Here is a 10,814-nt window from a genome sequence, read left to right as displayed (position 1 = left end):
GACCAATCTTTTGCTATAGGGTAGGTTGTGGTTGTTACTCAAAAGGAAATGATTGCTTGCAATATAGAACAAGGGAAAAATAACTCTTCATTCTCTTCCTCCCTCCCTCTTTCTTTTTCTCTCTTCCTCTCTTCCTTCCTCCCTCTCCTTTGAACACTTACTATGTGCTCCCACTGTGGTAAGTACTGGTAATATTATGATGAGCGAGGCAGAGAGGCTCCATTTGTGATGGAGACTGTCGTATACAGATATAAAAGTAGAGGCATAGAGGGGAATGTCCCTGTGCCTTTTTGGATTCTCCAAGTGCATGTGGTTGATTTCCCTTCTTGCCTGTTTCTTTAAATGTTCTCTGCTATTGGAGCTTCTCAAATAGTATGATTATAATTATGCTCAAGTCTTTCAAACAGTTTTTTAAATATCCATCCTAACTTTTTGACTCCCTTTCCTTTTTTCTTTCTTCCTTCTTTTATTTCACTTTTCTTTTTAAGAGGTGGAGAAAGATAACACAGAACCTAAACAAATAGGTGGGCTTGGTCTATAATTCCTACCTGAAAGGACAAAAGGCATTCTGAACTGAAAGCAGCTCAGGGATGGAGCTGTGTCTGTAATCCTTTGGCAGTGGAGGGAAGATAAGGAGGAGATCATGAAAATAGGATGACAAGAGGTTTTATCCTACGTTCACTTAGTTGTCATCCTGTAGTGCACTCCACTGTCACCCAAGTCTGTGTTGCTCCAGATCCTGTCAGCTACACCAGATTGTTGTGAAAATATGCCCACAGACTCAATATTTACTTAAAAGTCTCCACACAAGGAGAAATGAGGGGGGTTGACCACCAGCCAGAAGCCGAGGATTAATACAGATTCTTGTTTTATACCTGAATAAAACCCAAGATTTCCCTGATCTTTCTGGGCAATGTTTTTGAATCCAAACTTGAGGGAGGCCCTTATACTCACAAATAAATAAACATATAAATTTGGAAAGTGATTCAAGTACATATTTTGAAAAAAGGGTGAAGCAAGTGTAATGGAGGAAAACAAGGGGAGTTGTAATAAGCAATGCAAAATATACCTGTGAAAAGGTGTTCAAGTTTAGTTTAAAAACAAAACAAAACAAACAACGGAGCCACTGTGTTTGTACTTGAACAACGGGAACTATGACATTTAGGGAGTGAAGCATAGAGGATATTGTCTGTAGGTTGAGCTAACTTTTGAACACATAAAATCAAATTCTGTTGATTATCATTTTCCTCATCAGAGGAGATGGCATAGGCATGGATCATGAAGGAGGATATAGTAAGCCTTATAATAATATTACAGACAATTTCTATGAAGCCACAAAGGAGAGAGAGAATTTTAACTTAAGAGGTCAGGAGATGCTTCATGGGAAATATGGCAATGTATACACCTTAAGGAAGAAGCAAAATTTCTAAAGGTGGAGATGTGGAAGGACGTTAATCTGGGATGATACTAGCCATCCTGAGGGAAGATGCATAATCATTTGTTTATTCAGCAAATCTTTATCGAGCCTCTACGGTGTATCAGGCAATGTGCTTGGTTTACTGAGAGCATTGTATGATTGGAGCTTTGGAAATATGTAAGGAGTATGAGATTAGATAAGGTTGGAAAAAATCGGTTGGGATTTGGTAGTGTAACTGGTTTTAGTTTTTAGGGAATTTTATATAACTTTTGTCAATACTTTTGGATCTTATTTAAAATAAGAAAGATGTCAAAGAAGGGGTCGAGGGTTGAGAGGTTGACTCTATAGTTTACTTTCCTGCTGCACTTTTTTTTTTATAGCTTTTCTGTTGGCCATATATTTTAACCTGTAGAGAAAACTCAACTCCTCTGGGAAGGAACCCTTTTGCCATCCCCCATCTATCTCCAAGGAGAAAGATGGGTGATATAGGATGTGGGGCAGGGTTACATAGTTGGGCTTGGGTGATGAAGAAGCAGGTAGCAGCAAAGACATTAATGCTTACCTTCAGCGTGGAGTTTTCTTTTAACTTAGCTCTTTCTCTGTTTCTCTCCCCCACTTCCAATATGGATCATTTCTCTTTTTGTTTTACATTGCCTCTTTTGGAGATTTTTCATTTTCAGGTAAGATGTCAGGCTTTAGATCACCTTCCACTTCAGAGGAATGCTGGGCCTTAGAAAGCCAAGGAGGGAACAGTCTAGAGTCTAGTGTAAAGGAATGGAGGACCTGGATGCCTTGGTATACCTTTACTACCTGTGAGTCACATGTGGTCCAAATTAGGTGGTCACTTAGGTGATGCTAAGTTACATTTGGAGGTCAAAGTCCTCGCCAGTAAGAGACAGTGTACTTGCGCCTTCATGTTTTCTGTGACATGCATAAATCTCCTTGAAGATCTGGCTATGCCAGGAGCAGATGACTTACACAATAAAGACTTCAGGGACCTGACCATGTTTTGATTAAAACTGGGCTAATTTCTCTTCTTATTCTTTTGGTTTCGGCACTTCAGAGCCGCTGAACATGATTGTGTATCATGTTCTGCCTGTTACATGCTCGCAACTTTACATGCTTGGAAATCTCCATTCTAGCAATCTGAATATAATATTTACATTTATTTCACTTTTTAAAATTAAAGTATAACAGATATGGAGTAAAGTGTGTGAAATAGTATCTTAAATGTAAGGCTTGCTGAGTTTTGAAATTATCCATATCAAGATACAGAATATTTCAAACATCTCAGAGGTTTCTCTCATGTACCTTCTCAGACAACAACCACTCCTTCTTTAGAAACATTCACTATAGTAACTTCTTCCACTACCTAAAAATTCTGTTATTGAACTTCATATGATGGAATCATATAATATATACACTTTTGTGTCTGGCTTCCTTCACTCAACGTAAGTCTGTGAGAGTCATCCCTACCCTGAGCGTGTATTTGTTCTTTCTATTCCGATATAGTATTCCACTGTATCAATATACCAAAATTTATTTATCCATTTTCCTTATTTGGGGCATTTGGATTGTTTCCAGTTTTGGGTTATTTAAATAAAGCTGCTTTGAATATTCTAATTAGGATTGATTTTGGAGTAGGATAGGTGGATAGGAATATGTCTAACTTCAGTAGATTCTACGAGAGTTTTCTAAAGCAATTGTTCCAGTTTACACTCCACCAGCAATGTTTGAGAGTTTCATTTGCTCCATGTCCTTGCCAACATTTTACATTGTAGTCTTTTAAATTTTAGACAGTCTGTGAGGATGTAGAGTTGTCTCATATGGCTTCAGTTTGTCCTCCCTGATCAGTAATGGTACTGAGCATCTTTTCTATTTTTATTGCCCATTTTGATTCCTCTCTTGTGACGTATCTTTTCAAGTCTTTCGCCCATCTTTAAAATTGGGTTGTCTGTCCTTTTATTATAGATTTGTGGGAGTTAACTTTATATTCTGAATACAAGTCTATTGTGGGATATATGTATAATAACTATCATCTCCCAGTCTGGGTCCTGCTTTTTCAATCTCTAATTGTATTCTCTTAAACAAGTGTACTTAATGTTAATGAAGTCATAGGCATTTGTTTTCCATGGCTGCTGTAACAAATCACCACATATGTAGAGGCTTAAAACAATACATTTCTTACCATATAGTTCTGTATGTCAGGAGTCTGACACAGGTCTCACTGGGCTAAAATCAAGATGTTGGTAGGGCAGTGTTCCCTTCTGGGGGATCTAGAAGAGAATTCATTTTCTTGCTTTTTCCAGTTTCTAGGAATGCAGCTTCTGCATTCCTTGGCTTTTGTTCCTTTTCCCCATCTTCAAAGCCAGCAACCTTAATTCCCTCTCAACCCTAATTCCCTTTTGCAATGTAACCTAACATATTCAAATGTTCTGGGGAATAGGATGTGGACATCTTTGCGGGGGCTATTATTCTAAAACTCACATCATATTTATCAATACTTCCTTTTTACGGTTAGTGATTTTTGTATCCTTTTTAGGAAATCTCTGGCTACCCCAAGGTTATGAAAATATTCTCCTATGTTTTCAGCCAGAATCTTGGTTAGGTCTATGATCCATATCAAATGAATTTTGTGTATGGTGTGAGATGAGAGTCATTTTTTTCCCTCATGAATATTCAGAGGACCTAAAACCATTTACTAAAAAGAACTTTTTGCTGTGTGTTGTTCAAGTTACTCTGTAAAGCTATGTCTATGTTTGGAATCTCTTCTGTTTCTTCCTATATCGTTTCTTAGGGTGGCCCTAACAAATTACCACAAGTTGGGCGGCTTACACACAAAAATGTATTCCCTCTCAGTTGTGGAGACCAGAAATCTGAAAGCAAGATGTTGGCAGGACTAAGCTTCCTCTGAAGGCTCTCAGGGAGAATCTATTCTTCTTCCAGCTTCTGGTGGCTGCAGGTATTTCTTGGCTTTGAGCTACACGACTCCAATCTCTGCCTTCTCCCCAGTGTGTCTGAGTCTCAAATCTCTCTCTGCTTTTCTCTTATAAGGATGCCTGTCATTGGATTTAGGGCCACCCTTAACTTAATTACATCTACGATCTAAACACATCTTATTCCAGATAAGATCATACTTACGTGTCCTAGAGTTTAGAACATGGACATATCTTTTTGGGGCCACCACTCAACCCACTGCACTTCCGTTTCATTGGTCTATTTATCTATTCTCACACTAATACCCAGCACCTAATGTCAATCATTGTAGCTTTATAGTAAGTCATGAAATTGAATTGTGTAAGTTTTTCATTTTCACTCTTCTTCATTATTGTCTTGGATATGCTAGTTACTTTGACTATGTAAATTTTAGAGTTGCCTATTTCCACAATAAAACCTCCTGGGATTTTGATTGGGGTTATGTTGAATTTACGTTAATTTGTGACTAATTAACGTTTAATAATATTGAATCTTCTAACCCATACATATGGGGTGTCTGTCCATTTATGCAGGTCTTTAAAAGTCTCTCAGCAATGTTTTATAGTTTTCACTTTAGAGGTCTCATTCAACTTTTATTAGACTTATTCTTAGGTATTTTATTTCTGATGCTACATAAACTTTTAAAAATTGTATTTTCTAATTATTGCTAGTGTATCAAAACAATTGATTTTTGTATATTATTCTTGTATCCAGAGGTTTTTCTAAGTTCACTTAATAATTCTAATGGTTTGTAATATGGATTCTTTTGAATTTTCTATTTCTACTACCATGTCATCTGCAAATAACTACAGTTTTACTTGTTTCATTTCAGTCTTTATATCCACTCCCCACCCCCTTGCTTTATTGCACTTATTAGAATTTCTGCACAATGTTGAATGGAAATAATACAATGGTAGCTGTAGGTAATTTGTAGATTAAGTTTTATCAGATTATCAAATTAAGAGACTTCCATTTATCTAATTAAGGGATTTCCCTTTTATTACTTTTTTACTGTAAGTTTATTTATTTTATTGCAGTAACATTGGATTATAACTTTCAAGTGTGCATCGTAATACATTTTGAATTCTGTGTAGATTACATTATGTTCATCATCCAAAAACTAATTGTAATCCATCATCAACACACATGTGCCTAATCACCCCTTTCACACTCCCCTCACCCATCTTTCCCTATGGTAACCACCAATCCAATCTCTGTTGCTGTGTGTTTGCTTGTCATTGTTTATATCTTCTATTTATGAGTGAGATCATACAGTATTTGACTTTCTCCCTCTGACTTATTTCACTCAGCATAATACCCTCATGGTCCATCCATGTTGTCACAAATGGCCAGATTTCATCACTTCTTGTAGCTGAGTAGTACTCCATTATGTATATATACCACATCTTCTTTATCCATTCGTCCCTTGATGGGCACCTAGGTTGCTTCCGAGTTTTGACTATTGTGAATAACGCTTCAATGATCATAGGGGTGCATGTATCTTTACACATTTGCGTTTTCAAGTTCTTTGGATAAATACCCAGCAGTGGAATAGCTGGATCATATGGTAGATCTATTCTTAATTTTCTGAGGATACTCCATACTGCTTCCCATAGTGGCTGCACCAGTTTGCACTCCCACCAGCCGTGTACAAGGGTTCCCATCTCTCCACATCCTCTCCAATGTTTGTTGTTTCCTGTCTTGTTAATTATAGGCATTCTGACCAGAGTGAGGTGATACCTCATTGTAGCTTTGATTTGCATTTCTCTGATAGTTTTCAGTTTTCTTTCCAGGGTAATTTTTCCAAAAATAGTTGTAACCTGGTTGTGTTCGTGGGAGGAGGTGAGTTCAGAGTCTGCCTATGCCACTGTCTTGACGAGATCCCTCTGCTGTAAGTTTTACCATGTTGAATTGTTTTTTTTTTTTACCAAATGCTTTTTCTGTATCCTTTGGGATAATAATTTTTTCCCCTTTATTCTGTTAACGTGTTAAATGATATTCATTGGTGTTCGAATGTTAAAATAATCTTGTATTCCTGGGATAAATGCCACTTCCTCATACTGTATTATCCTTTTTATATATTATTTGACTCTATTTGCTTTTATTTTGTTTAAAATTTTTGTATCTATGTTCATGAGAGATACTGATCCATTTCTTTTTTTGATGTATCATGATTATGCCAACTTCATAAAATGAGTCAGGAAACGTTCCTTCTTTCCTTAATCTCTGAAACAGTTTGTGTGCATTTGATTTTATTTCTTCCTTAAATGTTGGTAAGAATTATTCTGGGCCTGGAGTTTTCTTTGCAAGAAGGTTTTAAATTATGGATTAAGTCTAATCAAGCTCAATATTACAAGTTTTTTTAACAATGTCTCCTTCATAGTCACATAACATGTATTTGCATTTTCACACTTTTCCCTTAGTGTTTTAATGCATGTTTATATATCCAAAGCCTCACAGTTCTATTTGAACCAACTTCTATCATGTATCTGAATGGCCTGCAAAGAGCCAAAGTAATCCTGCTGAGAAAAAGAAACATTTTCTCAGAATTTCTGAGTAGATGAATTAATTAAACAAATGCTTATTGTATGCCTACGATGTGTCAGGTAGTACAATAGCCAGTGGTACTACCCGCTGCTCAAAATAGAGTGAAGCCTATAGACATTTAAGTAAATAAATTACAGGACGTTTCACACACTCCCACAGACACACACACACACAGAAGAGACACGTCCTAACCCATCAGGGCTGGGAAGACATCGCAGATGAGTTAGTATCTGAGCTGGGTCTTGAGGAACAAATAGGATTTCACCAGTCAGAGAAGAGAGGGAGATATAGGCAGATGGTATATTATATGCAAAGTCCTAGTGGTGGAAAAAAGTAAGATGTGTGAAAAAGAGGGATGAGCTGGGTGTCAGGGGGGAATAGAATACGTGGGGGCAGTGGTGAGAGTTGTTGCTCTAAAGAAATATCAGGACCTTTGGGAAGGACCATTCTTTATCATACAATAAGTTGAATTCTATCCATTAGGCAGTCTAGAGGCACCAAGGGACTGACCTAAATAGATCTGTATTTTATAAAAGTTACTCTGGCAGTGGGGTGGAGGATGTATTTGAGTGGAGAGAGACTGGAAAAAGATAAAAACAGCTGGTGCACAACTAAACACAATGAAAATTACGTTATACAAATATCAAGGATTAGTTTGTTTCGCTACAGTTATATGAGAACTAAAAATTCAGTACTCAAGTTCTTTTTCAGTTGAATACATGAACATTTTTGTTTGCTTATCTAACTTCTATTGAGTTGATTCATTTTTATAATGGGCTTGGAAAGACCTCACTGTTGGGATTTTGTTAGTCAGAGCTCAGTCAGGGAAGCAGAGCCAAGATGAGCACAATGAGATAAGGGATCTATTGAAGGAAGTAGATCTTACCAATTGTGGGAAAAGCTGAAGAAGCAAGGAGGAGGAGGAAATGGAGGATAAGAGTCACAGGCACTAACTAGCTCTCCTTAAATTCTGGTGCTAGTGAACAAGTAAGAACCTGCAGGAGGGAATGCTGAAAGGTCAAGCATGACCATCCACTGAGGGACCTTGAAGGAGAAGCTGTGGAAGTCTATAGCAAGCTTTTCCCTCTGCGTGGCTTCCACCTGTGTGAGTTTCAGCCAAACATCACTGGTGGCTCTGGGGCTGCTCTTGGCCAGCAGAGCCAGCAGATGGGAAGCAGATACAGTGTGAAGCAGTTGAAAGCAGAGTCAAGCTGAGATCTGCTGGGCAACCTTGCATCTGACCACAGAAGGACCTTCAAAGATCAAGATTTATTATTTTCACTTCTGCTCCCAAATGTCTCATAAATGCCACTTTTGACCAACTCTAACTTGGAGCAAAACAAGAAAGGTGATTTTGGGAAATGTAGTCCCTACTCTTAGCAGGTTGATAACAGAACAAATATTATGTATGACACTTAAATAGAGGATACATAAGATACATGACATAAGGCATATCAAGTCTTACATAACCCTTGTTATATAAGATAACATATATAAAATATTTAGTCTGGGACTTGATACATAGCAAGTGCTCAATGAATGCCATGATTATCCCAGAATCTCATCCCAATTTTTACTTAAAAAAATTGTTTTTTGAGGAAGATTAGCCCTGAGCTAACTGCGGCCAATCCTCCTCTTTTTGCTGAGGAAGCCTGGCCCTGAGCTAACATCCGTGCCCATCTTCCTCTACTTTATATATGGGATGCCTGCCACAGCATGGCTTGCCAAGTGGTGCCATGTCCGCACCCAGGATCTAAAAGTTTTTAAATTAAATTAAATTAAATTAAATTTTTTTTGAGGAAGAGTGGCCCTGAGCTAATATCTGTGCTAATCTTCCTCTATTTTATGTGGGGTGCTGCTACAGTATGACTTGACAAGCAGTGCCAGGCCTGAGCCCTGGATCCAGACCTGCGAACTCCGGCTCTCTGAAGTGGAGCCCGCAAACTTAACTGCCACGCCCCTGGGCTAGCCCCCATCCTGATTTTTAAAGTGTTCTATACAAAGCAACAGAAAAGACATTGAGGGGGCAGTAATTGTGTTAGATTTGTCTAAAATATAAACTTGGGGAAAGAAAGGGTGCGGGGGTAGCAGGTACTGTTTGCTGCCCGCTGCATCATTCTTATCTTTGTTACCAGCAGAACACAAATTTGTTAGGGGTGGCATTGAGCCCCTGAGGTCTGGTTGTGGAGCAATGAGATGAAAGCCAATGTCCCTGGGTAGGGTTTCCTGGAGAGCCTCTAAAAAGGCAGGCTGAATCAAAATCTTTTGCCTGGAACCCAGACATGGAGTGGTGCTTTCTTCTTGTGACCACAAGGAGACGTACATGTGCTAGGGATCGCCAAGTGTAAAGATAGAATAAACTTGAGCTTCCGATGTCATTATGGGGCTTCTTTATTAGCTCCACATTATTGACTTATCATTGCTTAAAAAAAACAAAACCCCTGATTGGTTTGAGCCACTGTGTTTGGGGACTGTTACTGGCATCTGAATGTAATCCTAACTGATGAGCATGTTGAGGGACAGGGAGGTGTTGGGAAGTCTTTCTTAAAGCAACAATAAATTGTGTGAGTGCCGAGAACAGTATTTCTCAAATATTAATGTGCATACGAATCATGAGGGGTCCTTGTTAAAATACTAATTCTGATTCAGTAGGTGTGGGGTGGCACCTGAGATTCTGCATTTCTAATAATTCTTCTGTGACGCTATTGCTGCTGCTGGTTTGTGGACTCACTTTGAATAGCAAGGATCTAGAACACCATTACCACGTCAATTGTACCAAGTGGTATTGATGTCCTAGTTACAAATTTACAGTAATTTCTTATACCTCAGCTACTTGAAACTTAGTGGCGATACCTGCTCTGTTTACTGTTTCATTCTAACACGTTTAATTATAACATCACAAAGCGAAAAGAGCTGGTAGAGTAGGTCTGTCTGCTAAAATAAGGGCATTTCCAAAACCAACTGCAAATCACCAGGGGTCAATTTCAAAGCAAAAGGATAAGCAGGTTGCAGTTTGAGGTCAATGAGAAGGATGCTTAAGTACCTCTTTGTAATATGGTCCTCAGCACAGCCTCATTGTGAGGATCCTTTTGGGACGTTAATGGAGTTCTTGGATATAGAGTTTTCACTGCTCTTCTGCCTGGGGAATATTGAACTCTTCTTTGCTCAATTATATTTAGGACATGCTCTGGATGAGTATCTAAAGTCATTTCCACTTTTATGATTGCTGGCTAGTTATTTGAGTACTTCTTCTGCTCTTCTAGAAATAGTGGGCATTTTGAGAGAAAGTAGAGGCCAATAATTGCCAGAAACATTAGACAATTAGGAAGAGAGAGGTGCCTAAGGAATTCCGGCGCTCTTCTCAATTCTCATTCAAGTCCTCTGATATTTCCCTCCTTCCCCAACATGAATGTTACATCCTAGCTTGTCTTAACTGCTTGCCTTTCTCTGAACACATATGATCCCTTCCAACCTCTGTACCATATCTCACACTGTTTCCTTGATGTCTCAGGACACCAAGGTGCTTGGGATGCTATAACAAAATACCATGGACTGGGGGTCTTAAAGGACAGAAATTTATTTCTCACAGTTACAGAGACTGGGAAGTCCAAGATCGAGGTGCGAGCAGATTCATTGTCTAGTGAAGACTTGCTGGCTGGTTGGTATACAACCACCTTAGAGCTATGTGCTCACGTGGGCTTTCCTTGGTGCATGCTAGTGGGGAGCAGAGAGATGGGGAGAAGAGGAGAGAGAGAGAGGGAGAGGAGAGAGCTCTGGTGTCTCTTCCTATTATAAGAGTCCATCATGAAGACCCTACCCTCATGGTCTCATCTAAACCTAATCACCTCGCAAATGCTGCATCTCCAAATATCAT

This window comes from Equus quagga, chromosome 21, assembly GCF_021613505.1.
Source record: "Equus quagga isolate Etosha38 chromosome 21, UCLA_HA_Equagga_1.0, whole genome shotgun sequence".
NCBI classification, from domain to species: domain Eukaryota; kingdom Metazoa; phylum Chordata; class Mammalia; order Perissodactyla; family Equidae; genus Equus; species Equus quagga.
Note: the sequence above shows the minus strand (reverse complement) of the source record.